The 25,073-nt window shown below is 38.2% G+C and overlaps 1 protein-coding gene across 8 annotated transcripts in view; it reads right to left on the bottom strand.

Annotated features, from left to right (window-relative positions):
- CEP170 (centrosomal protein 170) overlaps nucleotides 1-24,671 on the bottom strand; it is a 136,265-nt gene extending 111,594 nt beyond the window's left edge. For 4 of the 8 annotated variants that reach the window (XM_056131465.1, XM_056131472.1, XM_056131484.1 and 1 more), the window contains exon 1: nucleotides 24,390-24,670. The gene's annotated coding sequence lies outside the window, so the exon portion shown is untranslated. Of the gene's footprint in view, nucleotides 1-24,389 lie in introns of all 8 variants that reach the window. The other 4 variants (XM_056131491.1, XM_056131481.1, XM_056131507.1 and 1 more) reach the window with 2 other exon arrangements.
- Nucleotides 24,672-25,073: the final 402 nt, after the last annotated feature.

Raw genomic sequence — 25,073 nt, 5'->3', positions numbered from 1 at the left:
TTTGATTCTCTGCTTGTGTGTGATTGACTTCTATTGCAAGTGCATTACGATCTGAAAAGATAGTCAATACCATTGCTATCTTCTTGATTTTGAATTATGTTTTGTGGCTCAACTTGTGGTTTAAGAGACTGTCCCATGTGTACTGGAGATGAATGTGTATTTGGCTTTGTGGGGGATGAAAAGCCCTGTATATATCTACTAGCCCTCTATCTTCCATTTCATCCTTCAAAGCCAGTATTTCCTTTCTGAGTTTTAGTCTCATTGATCAAGAGATGGCAAGGCAGTATTAAAGTCTCCAACTACTATTGTGTTGCTGTCAATGTCCTCCTTGAAGTCTGTTAGTAGTTGTTTTAAGTATTTTGCTGGCCCCACACTGGGCACATATATGTTTAGGAGTACAATATCTTCCTGATATACATATTTCTTGATTATTAAGATATGGCTTTTGCTGTTACTTTTTTCAGCTGAAATCTGTGTTGTTAGATACTAGTATTGCCACCCAGGTTTTATTGAAGGAGCTGTTTGCTTGAAGAATTGTTTTCTAGCCTTTGATTTTGAATCTGTGCTTGCTCAGACTACAAATGTGTTTCTTGTAGGCAGCAGGATATTAGACATTTTTAAATTCATTTTGCCACCCTGTGTCTCTTAATTGGTGCACTTAGTCCATTGACACTGACAGATTATTGTTATGTGGTTTTGTCCCACCTTTCTGTACAAATTTGTTGTGGTTGTGAGGTTTGCCTTGTCTTATAGTAGCCGCTTCAGTCCTTTTAAAGTTGGTTTTGAATGTATAAAGTTCCTGGGCTGTTGTTGATTCATGAAGTTTTGTATAATTTTTTTCAAATTTGAATGAGAATCTAGTTGGGTAACGTATTCTTGGTGAGGCCTTCATTTCTTTAAGTTTTTAAACTATATCCCACCACTGACCTCCGGCCTTGAGAGTTTAATATATTTCTGCTGTAAATCTAAGGGATGCTTCTTTGCAGGTAACTTCCTTCTTTGATCTTGCTGCTTTCAGTATTATATTTCTATGATACTTGATGTTCTGATTAGGATATATCTTGGGGTATTTTTATTGGGATCTCTTTTACCTGGTACCCTCCAATCTTCTTGGATCTGGATGTCTGCATTCTCCAACTCTGGGAACTTTTCGGCAATGATGTCTTTAACTGTTCCAACCTCACTGGGGTTGCCTCACTATCCCTCTGGGGTTCCAATGATTCTTATGCTGATTCCTCTTGAATTCATCCCATATTTCTCTTACCCTCTCTTGAGCTATTTTGAGGTCTTTTTCTATCTTCTGTTGTTACCTGGATGTTTTTTGCCACTCATCTTCAAACTCACTGATTCTGTCTTTGGGTGTTGTCATTGTACTGTTGAGGGAACCCACTGAGTTTTTCATTTGATCTACCAAAGTTTTTATTAATCACACTTTTGTATTTTTCTTATTTTTGTCCTCATTTCCTCCTGTCTTTTATTGGCTGTCTGTTTCACTGTTGCTCTCATATCTTCCTATATTATCCTGGATGTCCTTTCCAGTTTCTATGAGCTCATTGAACATCTTCACCATTTCGTCTCTGAATTCTTTATCAGAGAGAATTTTTATGCATGTAGTCCCTGTTGCGGCTTGAAGGCTCCTATCTTTCTCCACTCCTTGTGCTTGGATTCTCCACTGTTTTCCCATAGTGCCTATGGCAGTCTTTGGGTGACTATCTCTTCTTTCCCCTTTAGGATATTCCCTTCCTTTTGTGGTATTTAAGTAGAGCCCCATTGGAAATGCACCTTATGGGCTATACAGGAGCACTGGGAAAGCCTTGCCCTTCGCCATTCTGACCTGAGGGCAGGGTATTAAAAGAGTCCATGCATTTGAATCTCACTCTGTCACCTCCTGGGAACAGTCACCCTGGGTCTACAGTGCAGATGCTGCTTTCTAAAAACACAGTGTAGGATGTTTTTATATATACCATCTGCAAATAGTATTAATTTGACTTTGACTGAAATTTGACTGAAAGTGCAAACTCAGACCTGGGTCCACCACCACAAAATATTCAATCAAGTGTCCAACATTTGGGGAAATCACAGGGGTCAGCACACCTGGAATGCAATGAATAATCCTGGCAGTGGGAAGACCACCTACGTGATCATGGTATCTGCCCTGCCAGGAAAGTATAATTTGACTTCTCTTCTAATGTAAATTTCTTTAATCTCTTTTTAAAGTCTAATAACTATGACAAGGACTCCCATCAAATATGGTTTTGAGTTTAGCTTTTTTGGGGGGTGGGCATCTGGTAATACCCAGGGGTTACTCCTGGTTTTGCAATCAGGATCAGTGTTAGCGGTGCCTGGGTGATCATATGGGATGTCAGGGATTCCATCCAAGTGGCTGTGAGCAAGGCAAACACCCTACTCCCTGTACTATTGCTCCAGTCCCCCATCCGATACTTTGAGTAATCATGCGTATCCAAAACTTGAGCATTATCCTGGAAAGGTTTTCAGATTTTTATTATTTAGCTGAGTGTCAAATTAGCAATCATATTAGATTTGTGCAATTATAGGACAAGCTACTCCTTATGTTCCTACTCTCATATTGTGAAGTTTTGATAATTTAGAATATTGCTGAATGTTTTCACTGCCTGTACTGATAAGACCTTATAATTCTTACCTTTCCTTCTATTGATATGTGGCATCACATTAATTAAACTGTTTTTACTTAACTATTCTTGTATCTTAGGAAAAATTTTACCTGATCATGATGTATGATTCTTTCAATTATCATCGAATTTAGTGTCCTAAGATTTTGTTAAGGATTTTGCATCTATGTTCATAAGAGGTATTGACTCATAATATTCTTTTACAGTAATGTACATTCTTTTGATATAGGATAACACTGCTGAAAGTCTCCTGTTGAAAGATTATGTAAAAGAGAGTAAGAAAAAAAAAGAGAAAGAGAATTATGTTGTATTAAATGTTTTGTATTTTAATTGAATAGCTTAAATTATATAGCAATTAATCATTACAAATTAAATTTTTTGATAATTCCATTTGCTATCCTTTAAGTATAGAGGAGAAAACAATAATAAACAATTTATTATATGTTTGCCAAGAAGGCAGACTGGCGGTGTGGGATAATTAATAATGATAATAAAAAATAATAATAATGTATGCAGGATGGAGCTATAGCACAGCCGGTAGGGCATTTGCCTTGCACGAGGCCCACATGGCCGACCCGAGTTCAATTCCTCCACCTTTGAGATTACCATGCAATTTATTTCTGATATTGAGTCTATAAGCCCCTCATTACTTCATGATTTTAATCCCCCACCTCTTTAAGTAAGACCTTGTTATTCTCTCACATTTGTATGTTCTTAGAATTATACAATCATATGGTAGGATTCTTGGCAGTTAATATAGAAACCAGTGTTTCTTATAATTAGATTGGTGGTGTTGGATACAACCGTAATGGTTTTAGGGTTCATCAGTGAACTGCCCCTTTTCCTCCTCCCAGAGAAGCTTATTGTGTTCCTGCTAGCATACCTATTCAGTTAAAGTTTATCTTTAACTTCTCCTTTGTATTTTACTTCTCATTGTCACAGTTCCCCAAGTCAGAGTTGATTACTTATAAGTCAAAACTTCCTGGTAATTCTGAACTTTGCATTTGTACTGCTTTGTATTTGAAGTGCTGCGCATTTGTACCTGCTTTTCTATTTTCTCTATAGTCTTTTCATATTTTACTATAGAGCAATGTTCTTTGGTTAAACACAAAGTAACTACCTGGTCACAATTACTTGACTCAGGCTTCAGTTGCTATATTCCTAATACCCAAAAAGGGAGGTACTGCCTTGGGACTGGGATGGATCCAGGGCAAGTGGCAAAGCTACCCAGGCATTGAAATGGGACAGTCTAGAAAGCATAAGTGCATGGTCTTAATGCAAGCTGTTAGGATTTAAGAGATAGGACTCCCATGGGGAAGGACAAGCTGAACTGGCCTGAGGACTTAGTCTGGGATTTACAGTAAAAGACTGGCTTGCTCTCAGAGCCCAGAGAACTAAGTGCTAAAAGGCTTGCATGCTCTCAGAGCCCAGAAAACTAAGTGTTGGGATCTTTATCTCTTACTGTGTTTATCCAAACAACTGCCAAGTATTGATAACTTATACAACTAGAGGGAAAGATAAAAGCAATGTAGATGTCCCTGGGAGATAAGAGTTTCTCCTCCCCAAAAGAGAACTTTCTGTGTTTTATCCATGTAAAAGATCTATGTAAATGTCCAGATGTCTTACCTATGTAAATGATCAGTCACACCTGTCCTTACCTCAACCCCCCTTCAGATATTCTCTAAGTATGTTAGAAGCTCTGCATTAAATGGGCCATTTTCACCATCAAGTTGTGGTCCCATGTCTCTCTGTCTTTTGCTAGGGAGGCCTGGGGAGGAAAGGAAGAGGCTCAGCACCACCAAAAGCATGCTTCCATGCAGCAGCCCACCCCCACATTATTTCGTGAACTCACAGGTGGCATGAGCTACTATTGTTTGTAAAGCTTTGTGTTCCATCTTGAATTTGGATGACAACCTACTTGAACCTACTTGTGGTTGTCTCTTTCATTAAACATGTTGGCTATTTCATATCATTTCCTTCTGGCTTGTATGCTTTCATTTGACAGATCTGCTATAAGGAAAGGTTCCTGATATTTAAGATTTTACTATGGGCCTCCAGGCCTTACCTCTGGGATTTCAACAGGCCCAACTCAAGACCTCCTGAAGCACAGTGACCACATGACAGCTCCTCAGTAAATTTCACACTTCTCACAATCACACAACCTATCACCGGTTGAAGACTGGCAGAAAAGGAAAAGAGCAATTCTCAGTCCAATTTCTCAGAGTTCCAAGGGTCTAACTACAAAGATTCATCCTCAGTATAGCAGGAGCACAGCAAATCCAATGGAGAAGATGCACAGAAGCCCACCAAATTCTATGAATGAAAATGATTAACAAAGAGGACTTAAATAGCTCCAAGCATGACTTGTGCAGCAGATTAACAGCATTTGAGGAACTTCAAGATGAGATGAAGGCAACCAGTAGAAAACACAGAAGGTGGAAAATAGTCTGAAAAGAAATGAACAGCATACCAGAGAGTGGTGGGATGAATTTGAGAGGAATAATATAAGAATCATCATAGTTCCTGATGGGAAATTTGATGAATAAAAATGTTGAAGAAATCAATAACAATTGCTCAGAAATGAAAAAGACAGGCAGTCAGATCTAAAAGGCTTGATGGGTCCAAAAGAAAATGGATTCAATTAGGTAAATTCCAAGACACATTATATTAAAAATGACAAAATCCAAAGACAAAACTGAAAGTTGCAAAAGAAAAAAATGAACGTACTCTCAAAGGAAAGTCTGCAAGATTCACAGCAGATCTACCAAATAAGCTCTATAAACCAGAAAAAAAATGGAAGAATATAGTACAAAAATTCAATGAACACACCTCAGTAAGAATACTCTATCTAAACTAGATTATCATTCATATTTGAGAAAGGATATAAAGCTTCAGGGACAAGCAACAGCTTAAAGAAACCAGTCTTACAAGAAGCATTTTAAAAGCATCTTTAAAAAGCAATACAAATTCTGCAGCACTTGGCTTTCTGGGGCAACATTTAATGCATTATTACTTTCTACTCTGCCATTATCATTCCTTGGAAGTTTACTACTTGTTTTCTCTGTTGATTCCTATTGCAATCTTCCTCCTAAAAGAACTTCCTGGAGCTTCAGCTAGTTGCTGGGTTGTTTCTATTTACTTCCTCTGTAAAGTAATATACAAGAGATTCTGTGTTAAGGTCTGCTTCTTAGTGAAGTTTTTGTTTAGGAACCAAGCGCATTCTCAGAATCTCTTTGCCACCAAAATGGCTCTAGCTTCCAGTTTATTCTTCTTATGATGGTAACACATTTACTTAAATAATCAAATGGAAAGCTTCCATGTTACAAAAATATAATTTGCAAGTAAAGGAAGGCCTCAGTTAATTTTAACAAAGAATAGGGCTGGAGTGATAGCACAGCAGGTAGGGCGTTCGCCTTACAAGCGGCCAACATGGCTGACCAGTTTGATTCCTCCGCCCCTCTCGGAGAGCCCGGCAAGCTACCGAGAGTATCTCGCCCGCACGGCAGAGCCTGGCAAGCTCCCTGTGATGTATTGGATATGCCAGACACAGTAACAACAAAGTCTCCAATGGAGACATTACTGGGCCCACTCGAGCAAATCGACGATCAACGGGAGGGCCTTTACCTTTTTTTTTATTTTTATAAAACTGGATAATCTAATACAGTGGAGTGGAACAGTGGGACACAAGGTGACCTCTCCCATCTAATCGGTCACCTTAAATCTCAATAGTGGAAATTGTATCTGGTCAAAACAGATAATGGGATAGATGGGAGATAGCAGAGATAAAAGGAAGTCCCCAGCCAAGTAACCCTTTTACCTCTTAACCTATGGCCAGACAAACAGCAGGGCATTAGGGACTACTCCATGCAAATCTGCCCATGCTGGAAGCTAAGGAAAGTTACATGGACAGGAAAATATTGGGGTATATAGATTAGATACCCCCCCCCCCCCCAGTGACAACAATCCCCAGCAAGGGTACACAGATAATAGGGTATTAGTTGAAGATTTCAGAATAGGAAAGTGCACACTGGATGGAGAAGAGCACAGGAAAAGACATTACTCTGGATGCAAGTAGATGGCAAGAGATTGGACTTAAGACATTATGCACTGGACTGGGCATTTTGGGGCACAATGCATGATTTACTCAGAAAAAAAAGGAGACCTGCCTGGACATTGGGGAAGAAGCTGAAATTACTTGTAAAACTTTACTTGCTTTATTTCCTAAATAAGTTTTACTTGCTAAATCTACATTTACTTTCTTGAAGTTTTGTCTCCTTCAGAACAAATATATTTAGGTAAATGTTCTTATGATCGTGATACGATAAATGTCAAAATTAAAAAAGACGATAGTTTTTCTAAGCCTAAGAATCTATTTTTATTTCTAGGTATAATAATATAGGTGTAATGCCATCAACGGCCAAGACTCAGAGACTGTAAAACCCAGCTCCCGGAAGAGAACAGCAGAGTCTCCGGCCCCCCCGCCTTGCTGTCCTCGCCGGGGCCCCTTGGAGGGGAGCAGGTTGAGTTTTCCTCCCCGCCCCAACCAGGGCTCCGGCAGCCAAAGACCTCCAGAACCAGTCACAACCATGCTGAGACCACTCTCTATGCGCAAGAAGGTACCGGCAGAGGAACAGAGGCATGTGGATCCCGGGGCTGAGATCTCAAAGCCTGCTCGGATCGGGGCTGAGCATCCTCCACCCAGATCCTCCAAATTCCAGTAGGCAGGGGTCACACCCACCAACTGGCCCCCTGGCACCGTGTAATCCCATCAACGGACAAGACTCAGAGACTATAAAACTCAGCTCCCGGAAGAGAACAGCGCAGAGTCTCCTGCCCCCGCACCTGGCTGTCCTCGCAGGGGCCCCTTGGAGGGGAGCGGGTTGAGTTTCCCTCCCCACCCCGACCAGGGCTCCGGCAGCCAAATACCTCCAGAACCAGCCACCATCATGCTGAGACCACTCTCCATGTGCAAGAAGGAACTGGCAGAAGAACAGAGACATGCGGGTCCTGGGGCTGAGATCTCAAAGCCTGCTCGGATCAGGGCTGAGCATCCTCCACCCAGATCCTCCAAATTCCAGTAGGCAGGGGTCACACCCACCAACTGGCCCCCTGGCACTCTGTAATCCCATCAACGGCCAAGACTTAGAGACGATAAAACCCAGCTCCTGGAAGCGCTCGGCCGCATTTGCGGCCGCACAACATCTTATCTCATTCCTACTTTGGACAACCTGGCAGGCTACCAAATGTAACCTGCCCACACGGCAGAGTCTGGCAAACTCCCCGTGGTGTACCCAATATGCCAAATACCAGTAACAATGATGGATCTCATTCTCCTAACCCTGAAAGAGCCTTGAATATGGCACCTTTTAAAAAAATCTCAGGGCTAGGACGAAGGAGACATTACTGGGGCCTGCTCGAGGCAATCAATGAATAACAGGATGGTCGTGATTCGTGATTCATGATTCGGTATAATAAAATATATATGAAATACAAATATAATACATATGACTTGGAAATAAAACATAAAACTTCCAAAGTAGAATAGTTATCCAAAATATAATATTAAGTATTACATATTATTATTATTCCAATTTTCAGCAGGTAATGATTTTTCCTTTATTTTTTCTGCACATTTAGTCCAGAATATTAAATACACTAATATGTGAATTCCCAATAATACCTACTTTCTGAAATTTTGCTGTTTCATTTTTATTCTAATATATGCAAATTTCAGGTTACATACTTCTAATATTACAAAATTAATGATTCAGTAGAAACAAATAACCATGGAAAATATCTCCACAGTTATTTAACTACCTATTGCAGGGAGATGGAGGAGAACCTTTCCTCCCTCATACCCATTCTTCCTCCTTCCCTCCTTTTATTTCTTTTTCCAGAATCTTTATGTCTCAGAGGGCTTTATAGAAAATGAACTTCTTACTCCCTGACTCCCCACACAACACCTGCTGTTACAGGTATTAAAAGACAGACAGAATTTCCATTGAATCCCCAGGATCCAGGCTTCTAGAAGGAATAAACAGGAGGAAGAATAAATAGTTTTCACAACAAAATTAATGAAAACTTGAAAAATAAAGTGGAGGGGCAATAAATGCCACTTCCTAATTGCCATATGAACTAGCAGTAAAGCTTACATAAAATGAAGTGGAGGGTTTGGAGGGACCAATGGAAGGGCTGAGTGAATGTTTTGCATGTAGAAGACCCAATTTTGATCCCATAGTACCCCTGAACACCACCAGGAATGACCACTGAGTACAGACCTGGAATTAGCACCTGAACACCGCTGAATGTGCCCCAAACCTCCCCAGAAAAAGTTCCAAACTTAACTGAACCCAAGGATGTGCAGATATCTCACACGTGTGATACATCTGATCCACCGTGGGTTTGATCTCTGCATTAAAGTAAATTTAATAAACCAAGCTACTACAACAACAGTCATGAGGATTGTAATAACATACATTTAAAAAATTTAAGACAATTTTAGGCATTAAGTTTCACAGGAAAATAAAGAACAAAAAGAGATTTTCTGATATATTCAAGTCCCAAACATTCATAGACTCCCCAATTACCAGCAATTGCAAGTCAAGTGATAGAATTTTTATAATTGTTTATCTGCTAAGCAACAAAATTATTTACTATCTGAAGTCATAGCTTATATTAGAGTTCACTCGTATTATACTGTCCATGTAGTTGGACAAATGTGTAATGGCAGATATCCACCATATGGTTTCATAGAGGATTTTCATTGCCTGTTCTCTGACTATTCACTCCTTCTAACCAACCTTTTTTTTTCATCTTGCAATTTTGGCTGCATCAAGTTTGGGTTATTATTAATAAATTTGTTATTAATGCCAAGTTTTTGTATCTTATCACAGCATATATGTGTGTGTGTGTGCGCACACACAATTTAAGTGACTAAATTTGTTCATATATAAATACATACATATATTTACGTATAAACCAAGTACATACTTGTATTTCACATTTTCCTTAAACTAAATTCCTAACAGAAACTACTATTTACACTAAAATCTCTACAGTTTGATGCCACTGTATCTAAGGCAATGAAATAAGAATAGGGGTTGTATTTCAACTGAAGACTTTGGAACAAATAAAGTAAGAGTGTCCTTTATTACTTACAAAAACAAACGGAACAGGCATGTTTTTCTATGAACTTTTATTTCAATGGGAGAATTTACTAATCATTTACTGTGTTTAGAACTGTTCCAAGAAACTTCTCTCCCTTAACTTTTTTAACTATAGAAAGTATGTAAATTTCAAGCTGTAGGTAAGAACATTTTATAGAGTACTATAAACCGAATTAATAGTTTTCTTCAAAGTATTAAAATACCAAAGCACTATTATTAGTTAGGAGAGTGATGATCAAGATAGAAAATGCTACACACATCTGCTAGAAGCAAAAATAGACTGGAAAAAAAAGTGAAAAAACTTTACTGCACTGGAAAGTATAATAAAATATTTTTAAAAATCAAAAAAGAACTTGAAAAATAAACAAATAGAACAGTTTTAGGGTGATGGTATTATATGCACAAGGCTCTGGGTTCAGAACACTTCTGGAAAAGGAAATATACTCAAAAATTCAACAATACAGTACAGTTAATTTGAGTTGGAAATTTTAATTATCTTAAATACCATCCCCAATGCAGGGGGTATCAATCTAAAGCTGTGTTTTGGGGGTACAGCTTCTTACCACAGTGAGAATTCTGTGCTCATATGAACAAACTATACTGAAAAAATTTTGCTTTTGTATATTCAAAATCACTTTGGAATTCAGAACTTTAAAATTTTTACCTGTGTACACTGGAGGGCATGCTCTGTGATGGAAATCTCATTCTTTTTTAAGTCCAATCATCTCAGGTTACCAAGCCATGCCCAGGAGAAGGTAGCTTAGAAGTTGTCAGACACAGGTGATCTTGAATCCCTGAATACCACCCAGACTTGCACAATTGGTACATAGGTTCCTCAGAGCATTTATGATTTTTGAAGACCAGATCAACCCCCAAGCAGTATGTATCAGGTACAAAACATCTTGGGTAAGACACAAGCAAAATCTTGTTCTATTTCAATGTCCTAAAAACTGGTGCACAAGTATCCCTGTAAACTCAAAGTCTAGTACCTCAGATCACACCACAATTCAGTTTGAACATGACATAGACCTGCCAGTGTGCAATTGTGACTCTGTATTCCTTATAATCACCCCAGCTTGATAAATGCGGTGTGCAAGTACATCTGGTTACCCATAATTTTCAGCACATGGCTGCAGCCCAAGTTCACTCAAAGTGTTGCCACAAGCCTTGGAAAACATTTGTAATATCAGAGGAAGACCTACGTGTCCTTGTCACCTCTGTGACTTTCACATACTAGATAAGTTCCCAATTAAACATGACAACACATTGTAATTAAAATGTCAAAAGACAAAGAAAAACACTAAAGCAACAAAAGAAAAGCAAAGACTCACTTATAAGGAAACTCTCTTAAGACTGAAGCAGATAAATCAACTCAAGAATTTACAGTCACTGTCACTGTCACTGTCCTCCCATTGTTCATTGATTTGCTCGAGCGGGCCCAGTATTGTCTCCATTGGGGACTTTGTTGTTACTGTGTTTGGTATTTCCAATACATCACGGGTAGCTTGCCAGGCTCTGCCATGCGGGCGAGATACTCTCGGCAGCTTTCCGGGCTCTCCGAGAGGGACGGAGGAATCGAACTCGGGTCGGCCATGTTGGCTGCGTGCAAGGCAAACGCCCTACCGCTGTGCTATTGCTCCAGCACAAAAATGGTATGACATATCCAATATCCATAGTGCTGAATAAAAATGACCTCCAGCTAAGAATTTTTTACCCAGCTGGATTAACAATCAGTTTCAAAGGAGAGAGAAAATTTTTACAAAGACAACTACTAAAATAACTCTTGAAACTCAACAAGTTCTAAGAAAATATTAAATTATATTCTATAAAGAAAATAAAACCCAACTCAGAAGTATTGGTACATAAAATATAAAAAAAAAGGATAGGAAAAAGAAATGGGAGTCTGCTAGAATGAATTTGAGAGTGAGTTGTTTCTAATTCAAAGTGGTATGTCAGCATAAGAACTTTAGAACTTCATAGCAATCAAGAAAAAAAAGGTAAATAGAAACTGATCACTTTACACCAGATATCAAATACAAAGCATAAACATAAGGGTAAGAGAGATGGTTTAGCAGGGAGCATGCTTGCCTTGCAGGTTGCGATTCTGGTTCAATCCCGGAAACTCTACACACCTGGTCTCTCAAAGTGTTAGAACTGAGTATTACCAGATATGGCCACCTCCCCCACCATAAAAAAAAGCAAAAAAAAAATCATATGGGGAAATGAATTGTTTTATTATATCAATCACTTTTTTAGTCACTGGTATAACTCACCAGTCAAAAGCAAGAGAGTGATCTGATAGGTCAGGATACAAAACATAATCTTCTGCAGCTTACTCTAGTAGACACATTTGGATTTTAATGATAACAGGCTCAAAATGAAAGGTTGGAAAATAATGAATGATACAAGCAGGTATAGGAAAGGTGATTGTTATAACAGGCAAAATAGACTTCAAAATAAAAAAAAAGTCAGTAGGAGATAGGCACAGACATTAGATATTAAGGGATCATATCAAAGAACCATTAACATATTAACACCCATTAACATATATAAACCAATATAAACCACTGTAGCACTGTCCTCCCGTTGTTCACTGATTTGCTCGAGCGGGCCCAGTAACGCCTCCATTGTGAGACTTGTTACTGTGTTTGGCATATGGAATATGACATAGGTTGCTTGCCAGGCTTGCTGTGAATATAAACCAATAAAGAGAAAAAAAAATTTAAATGGGGTAGGGGGGATGGGTGCGAGGGGATGGGAACATGTGGCCAGTGAAGTGATGAAATTACTTGTATGACCCTCACAGCACTACTAAGCTGTATTAAGATATCAGAGTGTGATCTCATGGCCTCTGCTGTTTGGTATATGCCAAGTGCCACAACAAAGTGCATGATTCTCTCAAGAAACCACAACACAGTGTGACAGCACCACTGTCATGTGTTGGACAAGCCACAGCAAGAACCGCAAATGTGTGTGACTCCTAGTCTTAATAAAAACAACAGCAAAGAGGAGAAAAGGTACTACTGTTTTTTTTTTCCGCCAAAAGAATAACGCAAAGCAAGTGCTAACAGGCCTAAAGCAAGATAGCAACACAACTCAATAGTAATATAGACTATTATTCTCCAGTAGTAGACGACACCCCCCTCTTGCTGCTGGAAAAATCAAACACAAAATAAGAAACTAACAGCTGTAAATGTTGGATAAGCTGAACTTATCAGACATTAATAACCCCAAATTTATAGATATTTTCTTCTCAAATGCACATAGAATATCCTTCAGGAAAAACCATCTTTAGGGGCACAAAACAACTTTCAAAAAACCTTGAAGATGAATCAAGTATCATTTCAAACAGCAGTACTATGAAGATAGAAATTAGCACAAAGAAAGTTGAGAGGCCAGAAAAAATAGTACAGAGGGTAGGGTGTTTGCCTTGCATGTGGCTGATCTGGGTTTGATCCCATCACCCCATATGGTCCACTGATCCCTGCTAGGAGTGATTTCTGAGCACAGAGCTAGGAACAAGCAGAGATGAGCACTGCCAGACATGGCCCAAAGGTCAAGAAAGAAAGTTGAGAAATACTCTAGCATTTGAAAACCAAGAATAATTTTACTGAAAAACCTATTGCGTCAATGAGAAAATTAAAGAAAAAAAGAAGAAATGGAAGAATTCCTGGGAACAAATGAGAATGGAAATGAAATATCAGAAAAGAGGTGACCTAGCAAAATCAGCACTAAGGTGGGAAGTTCATGGAAGTACAAGTTAATATTTAAAAAAATAAAAAAGACACAGATATATAATCTAACCTGAGAGTTGTTCACAATTTTAATATTAAATTGCCATTAGTATTGAAATTACACTTACTTAAGTTCCATAAGATGAACTCCTATACCAAAATGAAAATTAAGAAGCCAGAGAGTTAGTACAGTGGTTAAAGCATGTCTTGCAGATAGCCAAGACTAGTTATACCCCAATGCTACATATGGTCATTCAAACAATTCCAAAAATGGTCCCTGAAACACAGCTAGAAATAAGTCCCAAGCACAATGGCATGTGGTCCAATAACAGAATCCCCTTGAAGGAAAAAAATGTGTATATTTATATAAATATATATATAAATGTATGTATAATTTAATGTCAAAAAATTTAATCTAGGGACTAGGGAGATAATTCAAAGGGCTTTGCATGCAAAAGGCCTGGTTCAATTCTCTACTGCAAGTAATACACAGGGAATAGTATTCCTGAGAACAACAGGTGTGGCACCAAAGCAAACACACACACACACACACACACACAAGTTTAATGTAGAGGTTGGGGATATTCTTCAGTGGTAGAACTAAAAAGATTTCCACTTATGATGTTCTGGGTTCATTTCCAGGCAGCAATATAATAATAAAATCATCTCATTATAAAATGTTAATTAAAGCATAATAGACAAGATTAAGTGTTGGGTCACTGACTAGTGGGATTAGAAGAGTTACTATGAATTTGTAACATTTTAATTTTTTTTGCAATGTAGAAGAATTAGTTTTATGAAAAATATTAAAACAAAAAAACACATGGCTTTCAATTTGCAATATGTACTTATGAACAACGAGATAATTCTCTATAAGGTTTTCAAGAAAAATTAAATATACTTAAGTTATGGTTTGACTGCTTCAAGCTTATCTCTATTGCATGTTCCTTTTCACCAAAACATTTATTTTATAATTTACTCTTACAATGAGTATGATCATTTCCTGTTCTCTTGTTTCCTCAAATCAGTTTTTTTCATGGTTTCCTGGAGTTCTGGATCCCTAACCAACATTTAACTGTACTTGTCTATTCCATAAAACATTTGACAAACCCTTATCCAGTGAAACTTATCTTGCATGGAAAAAAAATCAGCTAAAAGAAGAAATTCTCATTACTGAACGAGTAATAAAGTAGGCAGGATTCCTTTGTTGTTTTAAATGTTGTTATTTAAAAACTCTTCTTTAGAATAGCTGATTTTAGAATTTGTAAACCTGATTATTTCAAAGCTTCTTTCAGCATTATGTCATTTTATTACCACAACATGTGGGAACTGAACAAATCACTGCCAAAAAAAAATCAGTTGGATCAAAGAGGAAATAAAGACATAAAAGATTTCTTAACGTAAATGAGAATGAAGGCACATGCTATCAGAATCTATGGGATAAAGAAAAAGCTGCTCTAAAGGGAAAATTCATAGCTATGCAGGTCTACATTAAGAAAGAAGAAAAAACTCAAGTCTTAGAATATAATCTCCCAAAACTGAATGAAAAGGAAGTAGAATGCTTAAGAAGATCAATCACAAGCAAACAAATTTAAACAGTAATTAAGAGTCTCCCCAAGAAGAAAAGTCCTGGTCCAGATAGCATTACCAGTGAGTTCTATCAAATATTCAGAGAAGGCTTACTCCCAATACTTCTTAAATTCTTCTAAAATATCGAAGAAACAGGAATCCTTCCAAACAGCTTCTATGAAGCTACCATGACACTAATACCCAAAGCAGATAAACTTCTAGAACAGAAAATTTCAGACCAATTTCCGTAATGAACATTGACGCAAAAATCCTCTACAAAATCTTAGCAAACCAAATCCAATAGCACATCAAAGGAATCATCTACCATAATCCAGTGGGATTCATCAGAGGAACGCAAGGATGATAAGTCAATTAAAATAAAAATCATTGTCTCAAGTGATTATACCAACTAAGCAAAAAAAAAATCTGACAAGATCAAACATCCATTCATGATTTTTAAAAACAAAACAAAACAAAATAAACAAGCAAAAAAAAACCCTCAACAAAATCAGGGTGAAAGAAATTTTCCTCAAGAAAGTAATGACTATCTGTAACAAGTCCACACACAAAATCATTTTTGTTTTTATTTATTTATTTTGCTTTTTAGGTCACACCCGGCGTTGCACAGGGGTTACTTCTGGCTCTGCACTCAGAAACTACCCCTGGAGGTGCTCAGGGGAACATATGGGATGTTAGGAATCGAACCCGGGTCGGCTGCGTGCAAGGCAAATGCCCTACCTGCTTTACTATCGTTCCAGCCCCACAAAATCATTTTTAATGGTAAAAAACTGAAAGCATTCGTATTGAGATCAAGGTTCAAGGTAAGAATGGATGCTGTCTCTACTTTAGTTCAATATATAGTATTAGAGGTCCTAACAACAGCAATGAAGGAAGAAAAGGAAAGCAAAGTGATTTAAACTAGAAAGGAGGTCAAACTATCATTATTTGCAGATAACATCATAAACATAGAAGATCCTAAAGAGTCCACAAAAACTTAGAAATATAGTAAAGTGGCAGGCTACAAAGTCAATACACAAAAATCAGTTGTATTCCTACACAAAAGTAGTATATCAGAGAAGAAAGAGTTCAAAGTATCTATCCCATTTAAAATATTGTCCCAATACATCGAGTATCTAGAAATCAAACTAACAAAAGAAGTGGGAGATCTATTTAAAACTTTAAATCACTCAAGAAAAAGAAAAATATTCCATGTTCATGAAACAAAAGAATACCTTTAAAATGAAAAGCCTCCCTAAACTACTATCTAGATTCAATGCAACTTATGTCCAAATTCAGATGTCACTCTTTAAGGACAAAGAAAAGTCAGTAATAGAGACTGTATGAAAAAAGAAGAGATCCCAGATAGCCAAAGTCATATTAAAAATAAGAAATTAGGAGATTTCCTATTACCTAATTTGGAACTGTACAAAAATCTACAGTGAGAAAACTGTATGATACTAAAATTAAGACAGGCTCTCTTATAAGTGGGTCAAAATCAAATACTCAATGACAAAACCGCATATTTATGGTCAGTTAAATTTTTACAAAGGTGCTGAGAACATGAAATAAGATCAAGATAGCCTCTTCAATAAATGGTCCTGAGAAAACTGGATAAACCATGTATAAAAAATATTAAAGCTGGATCCATTATCTTACATCTTATACAAAGGTGAATTGAAAGTGGATCAAAGATCTTGAGATATGATGAGAAACTTATAGAGTACATGAGGAGAAGTTTATAGGCAAACACTCCAAAAATTGAACCTCAAAGGTGTCTTCAATAATTTGATACCACTGGTAAAGAAAAAATATATATAAACAAATGGGACAGCATCAAATTAAAGAGTCTTTGCACAGCAAAAGTCACGGTCATGGTCCTCCCGTTGTTCATCGATTTGCTCGAGCAGGCCCAGTAACGTCTCCATCGTGAGACTTGTTGTTACTGTGTTTTGCATATCAAATACATCACAGGTATCTTTCCAGGTTCTGCCGTGCAGGCGAGATACTCTTGGTAGCTTGCAGGGGTCTCCGAGAGGGGCGGAGTAAAAGTAATACATGCTAAAGCCAAGAGACTGATATCAGAGTAGAGGAAGGAGAAGGAGAAGTAAAGAAATCAAGGGCTGGGGGTGAGGGAAGGAAGAAGAGAAAGCGAAATAAAAAATAGGAGAACAAGGTTTCAGGGACCTGGGTTATACCAGGGATGTGGGAGAGTGGTATAGTTATATATCCAAAGCACAGATTCAACAATACTAACACATGAGATCTAAACTACAACTGCACAACTTTGAAATGTGCCTGTGAAGTTGGTAGTGAATTAGTGGGTGCAAGATGGAACATGGGAACAGTTGTGGAGGGAAGCTGACACGTAGTGAAATTGGCATCAAAATGTTGTATCAATAACTATCAATAACTGCAAATCATATTTCTTTAATATTTAAAAAAAAAACCTTTTTCCAGCGCTCTAAATGTAGTAGTTTGTGAAAGAAATGTAAACATCCCATTAACTAGAATATCTAATAAATCTTTTCTCAAAGGTAATTTATCATAGAAAAGGACATCAACTGATACCTTAAAAAGTGTTTATGTGACTAAAGGTAGTAGAGGTGACCAAGCAGTCTTATCTCTAATTATTCTTTACTTGACTTTTAGGACACCACACATACTTCACTGACTACTTCTTTGATGGCTTTGGATACTGCTGGAAAGTATGAGATCTTAAATTAGATCTCTTCTCAACTGAATTTATAAACTTTATTTCAAAAATATACAAAAGTCTTGATTTTTCAAACACCTGAACTTGGTAACTTTTACTATCTCCATCTTTTAGTTCATCTTTCTTTTCCTATTCTTGATCCCTGCCAATTTATTTTCCATAAAATAGTCAGTACAATGCTTTAAAATATATATAATCCTACCTATTCTCCTGTTCAAAATCCTCCATAATCCTATAATGAATGCACAAGTGACTTAATAAACTTCCATGGCATTTAAAAACAACAATAAAAAAAAAACAGTCAATGATACATATATCCAACTCAAACTGTTCATTTTCTTCCTTCCTTTTGTTAATGTCTCTAGCCAATGCTGCCTCTTTGTTCTTTGAAGTCACTTATTTTGTTTCCCACCTCTGTATCACTGCAATCTGTAGATACCTACTGGACTTATTGACTGTACTTTCTCAGAAAGAGGTATATTCCATAACTACTTTCTAAGATAGGAGCTCCTAAAATAAATACTGTGGTTGGAGAAATAGAAAGATGCTTTCCTCATATGTAGCTGACCTGAGCACTGCCAAGAATGATCCCTGAGGACTGGTGTGTGTGGTCTAGAAACCAAACACATAAATAATAATTAAATAAATTAAAAATAGGGCCAAAGAGATAGTTCAAAGGGCTGTTCACAAGCAAAGCATGTGTAAAATATAGGTTCAACCCCTGGGCACTGCTAGAAATAATCACTGAGCATAGAATGTTTAAGGTATGGCCCCCAAATGCAAAATAATGATGATAAAAAATAATAGACCCATATTATCTTTATTCATTTACTCTATTTTATATAGTACCTATGTTAAAATTACATCATATAATTACATAATATGTATATCTCTCACTACACTGTAGACTACATACAGATCCTTTAGCACTTGAAGAGAAAATATTTTTTCTAAATTAAAAACAAACAGTATTCAAATGTTTTCATTATCTTTATATCACATATCCCCTCTCTACACATACATATCTTATTTGTGAAACATTTATTGTATTTATAAATCCTTGTTGCTTGTCAATAGCAAGATGAGGACATAAGATAACCTACTTCCATAGATGCAAAAAGGAAAGGAAGATAGTTGTTACAGAATCACAATTAAAGAATATCTAAATTTTAGTTATGACTATGAATATAGCCATGGCTATATTAAAAGGTTACATTTCAAAGGGATAGTCACATTTTCCTTCTTTTTGCCAAATATATTTTTACCATTGAATAGTAAACACAATTTTATAAACACAAGTGCAAGGATTGAACTGAGGTAAGGGATAATATCAGTACACTGTGTCAGACAGTAATTGCAGAAATAAATAGGAAAAGAAAGAACCAATAGGGCTGACTCTGACAGAGTAAGATAAAAAAAAATAAAAAAAATTGTAGGGACTATAATATTCATTAATTTCAAAATAGAAGATTAAGAAGAAACCAAATCCATTGAGAAAAATCTGACTCTTAGGCAAATGCAATGAATACGATGTATTTATATACTAAAACACAAGTAAGTTCAATTTTACCACTTCTTAAAAAAGTGCTTTTTTAATTTTTTAAAAAAGTCAAATGAGTCGATATTTCCATTTATTCACACAGAATGTGGAATCAATGAGATCCCAAGGATAATTCTAAAGTTATTGTCAATTCTAAAATTTTATGGATCATAAGGGAACATAGAAATTCTATTTAAATAATTGAAAAATGTTAGCAGAATTTCATTTTTAGTAAAAAAAAAGTTTCAATTATATGCTCTACTTTAAAAAAGTACTGACATAGAGGCAAAATGATTCTCTAATTGTACTTCAGATGGTCACAACTTTAAATAATTAAAATAATACTTAGAATAACTATTGTATGGCTCACACTCACATACAAAGACACATACATGCTCTTCTCTGGTTTTGATTCTCTAGCACTTAGGAGGTTCTCAACACATGATTGTTATTATATCATGTTATGGTAATCATTGTATCACTGTATCACTGTCATCCCATTATTAATGGATTTGCTCAATCAAGTGCCAGTAACATCTCCATTCGTCCCTGTCACGTGCTGGTATAGCCCAAACAGTAACAATGATGGTACTCAGTTACGATAATACTATGTACAATATTATTAATATACTCAATTACTTATTCTCTGTGGCTATTTTATTTTCCAAATTTAAGCAATATACTTGAGATTTTTTTTCTATTTATATACTCAAATATCAATTTGTATATAAATAATTCTTGAAAATTTTTCTTTTACCTTAATCCTATTGGTTTCATTCCTACCTTTATTGGACATCAAAGTTTGATTCACCTTTAGTGCATATTAGTTATAACACTCCATTTGGCCAAAAAGAAATTGCTATATACTGTTAGAAAATTACTTAAACTAAATCGATGTATCCAATTTAATCAATTCTATCACCAGGAAATGTTTTCTTATTCTTTTGTATTATGCACATTGGCCAATTCATTGCTGAGCACATTTCTCAGGAAATATTTTTAAACACAAGTTAAAATACATTTCACTAAAGATTATGCTTATTTTAGAAGTTCAGTTATTTCCAAGTTTATCAAATAAAAGCAATCTGAAGTTTCTCTATAAGAAAAAATTAATTTCTTACAAAAGAAAAACCAGTATTTCATGCTCCAGCCAATATTAGATATACACCAAGATGTTTTTCAAACAATATGCAATTTGCTCTTCTGTTATACTTTTAGAATAATTTGCAACTATATAGATAATTTAACTGGCGATTTAGTATCAAGCTGTTGTGATTCCTTAGGTTCTACTTCCCAGCAGCATATATTAAATAAAATAAAAAAATATACAAATAAAATAATTAATATAGCACTGTCACTGTCCTCCCGTTGTTCATCAATTTACTCGAGCGGGCCCAGTAACGACTCCATTGTGACACTTGTTACTGTGTTTGGCATATCGAATACGTCACGGGTAGCTTGCCAGGCTTTGCATAATAGCAGAAATAGGGTCTTGACAGATAATGCAAAGGTAAGATACCAGCCTTGCATGTGGCTGCTTCAGTTGCATCCTTGGTTTGAATCTCTGGCACTGTATATATATATATAGTCCATTGAGCACTGCCAGAAATCACTCCTGGGCACAGAACCAGGAATAGATCCTGAGCACTGGTAAACTGCTAACTGTAATTCAGTCCCCAATCCCACCACACCTCCATGAGGTCCTATCAAATAATAATAAAAATAAAACAGCAGAAACTGGAGTTAAGAAGATAGCCCAAAGGACTGGAGCACACAATTTGCATCTGGGAGGCGTAGGATCTGTCTTGGGCATGATCCCTTGCTTAAGTCATGCTTATTATGACTAGCTCCTAAGTACAGCTAGTATGGCCAACACTGCCCCTTTTTAAAAAAAAAAAAAAAGAAAAGAAAAGAAAGAAAAAAAAGTACAGCCAAAGTGAAAGAGCAGAAATTACTGTCCAGAAGATTTTATTGGATTTTCTTGGCAGGAAACAGAGCTTAACAATCAACTGACTGCATGCTTTTCTGCAGGAGGCCAAGCACTGCATGGCCCTCTGAGGAATGCCTGGAGCAATCCAGGATCACTGAGCTGGGAGTAGTTCATGAACACTGCCAGTCATGGCCTCAAAACCCAAACCAAAGAAACAAAAACCATGTTCACCTACAAGTTTAAACATATATAATATTCAATGCTAGTTGAGTGATATCTAATTCCTATGAGATGCAAGGATAGTTTTTTGTTTATGTGATTAAATGATAACTTGGACAAACGAATCATTAGGCAAAGCATTTTGGGGGAAGGCAGGGCACACTTAGCATATCAGGGATCACTAGCTTGAAATTCAGGAATCACTCCTGGTGGCACTTGAGGGACCTTATGAGGTACTTGGGCCTGGGTTGGCACAAGAAAACAAAGTGCCTTACCCACTGCATTCTCAATCTGTCCCCATGCACAGATTTTTAAAAACATCTTAAAATTTTCATAAACAGTGATGATAATTGTATAGTGCAAAATTCATTTTAAGGCTAAGACAGAAACCAAATGATTATATATTTCCATACAAAATTCTTTTAGAGGGGTTAGGAAGATGGCTCAAAGAGTATGCTTTGCATGCAAGTGGTCAGGTTCTCATAGACTCTTGAACAGGAAGCTGAGATCCTGAAATAGCACTTGAGCACTACAAGGTATAGTCCCTAGTCTCCCCAAAGTTGATAAAAAAAATTCAACATGTATTTTTTTTCTCAAGATAAATTCCTGAACCAGAAAGGGTATGGCAGGTAGGGCACTTGCCTTTATGTGTAATTCCCAGCACTGCATATGACCCTCTCAATACTGCCAGGAATGATTCATGAGCACAGAGTCAGGAGTAAGATCTGAGCACTGCCAGATATGTGTGGTCCAAAATGACAACAACAACAGGTAAATTCCTGTTTAAGTTGAAAAAAACTCATTAATCAAAGTAAAATTAATTTGGTTCCTGTTATTTAGTAATTTTATTTTATCATTTGGGCCACACCCAGTGGTGCTCAGGGCTTTTTCCTGGCTGAGATTGGGGATCACTTCTGTCAGAGCTCTGGGGACCACGTGGGGCTTCCGGGATCTAACTCAGGCTGGCCGCATGAAAGGCAAGTGCTCTATCTGTTGTCTATCTCTCCAGCCCCAGCAATTTTATTTATAGTTAAGCATACTATAATATACTACCAAATATAAGAAACATTGTTACTAACAAGTAGTAAGGGGAAAAATCCCAACAAGCCATCTTGCCTATGCCAGTAAATTATTTTATAAAATTAAAGTTCTATTTTAGTAGAATTACTATTTTTCATCAGAGAGAGGAAAACTAGTTTAAGTGCCAATAAATTTTACTGCCACAACTGTGCTCTATGCAGACATTTTCCTTAGAGTTCCAGTGGCTAGAGAAAAAAAACACTGAACAGAAGTTGGTTTTACTAGCTCCTGCCTTACACTGGCAATTTGGCTTGATTAGAGAAGTTCATAGCTTTCCAAATTTTCCTGTCTTTCTCTATCTCTGTTAAGACACACTTGCTCTTAAGTTTTACAACACAGTTAGACATCTTCTACAAAGTTAAGAAGAATTAAAACAGTCCTGATTTTGCCTTTGAGAAATGACAGAGAAATTTAAAATGGTTCATACTTTGCAACGAAATATTTATAGAGCTGAATTCCTAAATCTTCAAGGCAAAGCCAGCTGGGGTAAAATGAGTGAAGATCTAGATATTGTACTCATGACAAAACTCACTCCTAGCACATGATTTTCCCCACCTGCCCCTTTATCCCCACCCTCTGTCAAACCTTTGTGGCCATTGTATGTTTAAGGGCAATATTATCTTAAAAGATACGTTTTCAATCATGCTTAACCGTACTCTAAATTTTCATTTAGACAAAAAAAATATGCATTAAAAATTTCAAACAAATCTACTAGGGCTATTTTTCTGTTTGGACAGCTTAAAAATTTACAAAAAGGTAAACGTATCCTCATTGTTTAAAGATATTAATGCATTACCCACCCAATAAGAAATAATTCTGCTGCCTCATTTTCCTAACCACCGAACAGCTTCAGTGTCAGGGCCCTCCTGGCACATTCTTCAATACCATCTCGCTAGGGCACACCGATTACAGGAGGGGCTCTTGAATCAAGTCCTCTCCGCATCTTCCAGAAGCTTACGTCCTCCCAATAAATCAAACTCCATCAAATACCAGAAAACAGAGAAGCTCTGACTTGGGATGAAATATCTCGCCTTCCGGTCCTGTGTTAGGCAGCTGCTAATTTTTCCCTGGCACGAAAGAGGGAGCCATGCCTCTACATTTGCACGTTAGGACAATGAAGCCGACAGGAAGCCACCCCACACCCCCCCAACCCTCGCCCGGGTTTACTCCACGGCCGGATCCAGCAGAGCGGGTGGAGTCCCCTGGCAGGGTGTGTGACACCGTCTTCCCTGCCCTTTCCACGGCGTCCCAAAGCCTTTTCGCCTGACCTTCACCAAGTCGCCCCGGTCCCCCAAAACCACACGAAAAGGCTCAGCACCGTTAGCTGCGGCGATGGAGGGGTGGAAGGGTGGAGGGACTGGGGGGAGGGGGGGGGAATTCCTTCCCCTGCGCCGCGCAGCCACTCGGGCCTGTGCACCCTTCACAAACTGCGGGTTGGAAGCTACAAGGGAGGCGCAGAGCCCGAGAGCTGACAATTGATCCAACATTTTTGGCGCTGACGGAGATGGCGGCAGAGCGGCCCTGAAACCCGGAGGTCACAGGACCAGAGGGACCCAGGCTTCAGGAATGGGGGGGAAGGGAGGGGCCGCCAGGCCGAGCCCCGAGTCTTCTGCGGTGGGGGGTGGTGGCAGCGCGCTGAGCATCCGGGAAGCGCTCCTTTGGCCGCCGGCCCCGCACCCCCACTGCGGGCCGCGCCCAGAGGACCCGGCTGCAAAGACGCGGAGGAGGATGTGGAAAAAGCAGCTTCGCGGCAGCGCCTAACCCGAGAGGCTCAGCGCATCACTTACCCTTCAACGCTAAGAGGGAACTGACGGGGAGAGTCGGGGCGCGCTGGGTCCCGAGAATCTCCGAACACTGTCCTGCCCTAAGCCCCGTCGCGATCGCCTTCGCCGCTGTCGTCGTCTTGCTCCTACGGTCTGGGTCCGGGCCCCTCAGATCTCCACTAGGCTGTAACGTTATTCCACACACGCCCCACACTTAGCGGTAACGGCGAAGAACAGCCGCCTATTGCGCAGGCGCCAGCTGGAAGGGCGAGAAGCCGGATCCTATCCCCTCCTCCCTCCCAGGCCGGGAGATCGGCTACTGCGCAGGCGCCAGATGCAGACAATGAAAAGAGGTTGTGAGTGTTGGTGGGGTGCGGGCGGGGATGGGGGTGGTCTCACCCTCACTTTCCCAGTTGTCTACTGCGCAAGCGTGGCCCAGAGACCGGCTTGAACAATGAAGAGACTCCTGGCAGTAGCTGGGGCCACAACCAACGAGGACTACAGTTCCCGGCGGGCAGTGGAAGTTCGGACCGCTGGACATTTGAATTTGTAGTTTCACCCGTCTTCCAGCCTATGCTGTTCGGAAAATTTAGTTTCCTTTTTTTTTTTTTTGTATTTTAAAAATAAACAAATTGGTTGGTTATTTTGACATATCGCTGCAAAAGGATTCAGAAACGGTCTTTTGAGCCCTGAACAAGCCCTGACGAT

Source organism: Sorex fumeus, unplaced genomic scaffold (assembly GCF_029834395.1).
Source record: "Sorex fumeus unplaced genomic scaffold, SorFum_2.1 ptg000007l, whole genome shotgun sequence".
Taxonomy (NCBI): domain Eukaryota; kingdom Metazoa; phylum Chordata; class Mammalia; order Eulipotyphla; family Soricidae; genus Sorex; species Sorex fumeus.
Note: the sequence above shows the minus strand (reverse complement) of the source record. Positions and strands in the feature narration are given on the sequence as shown.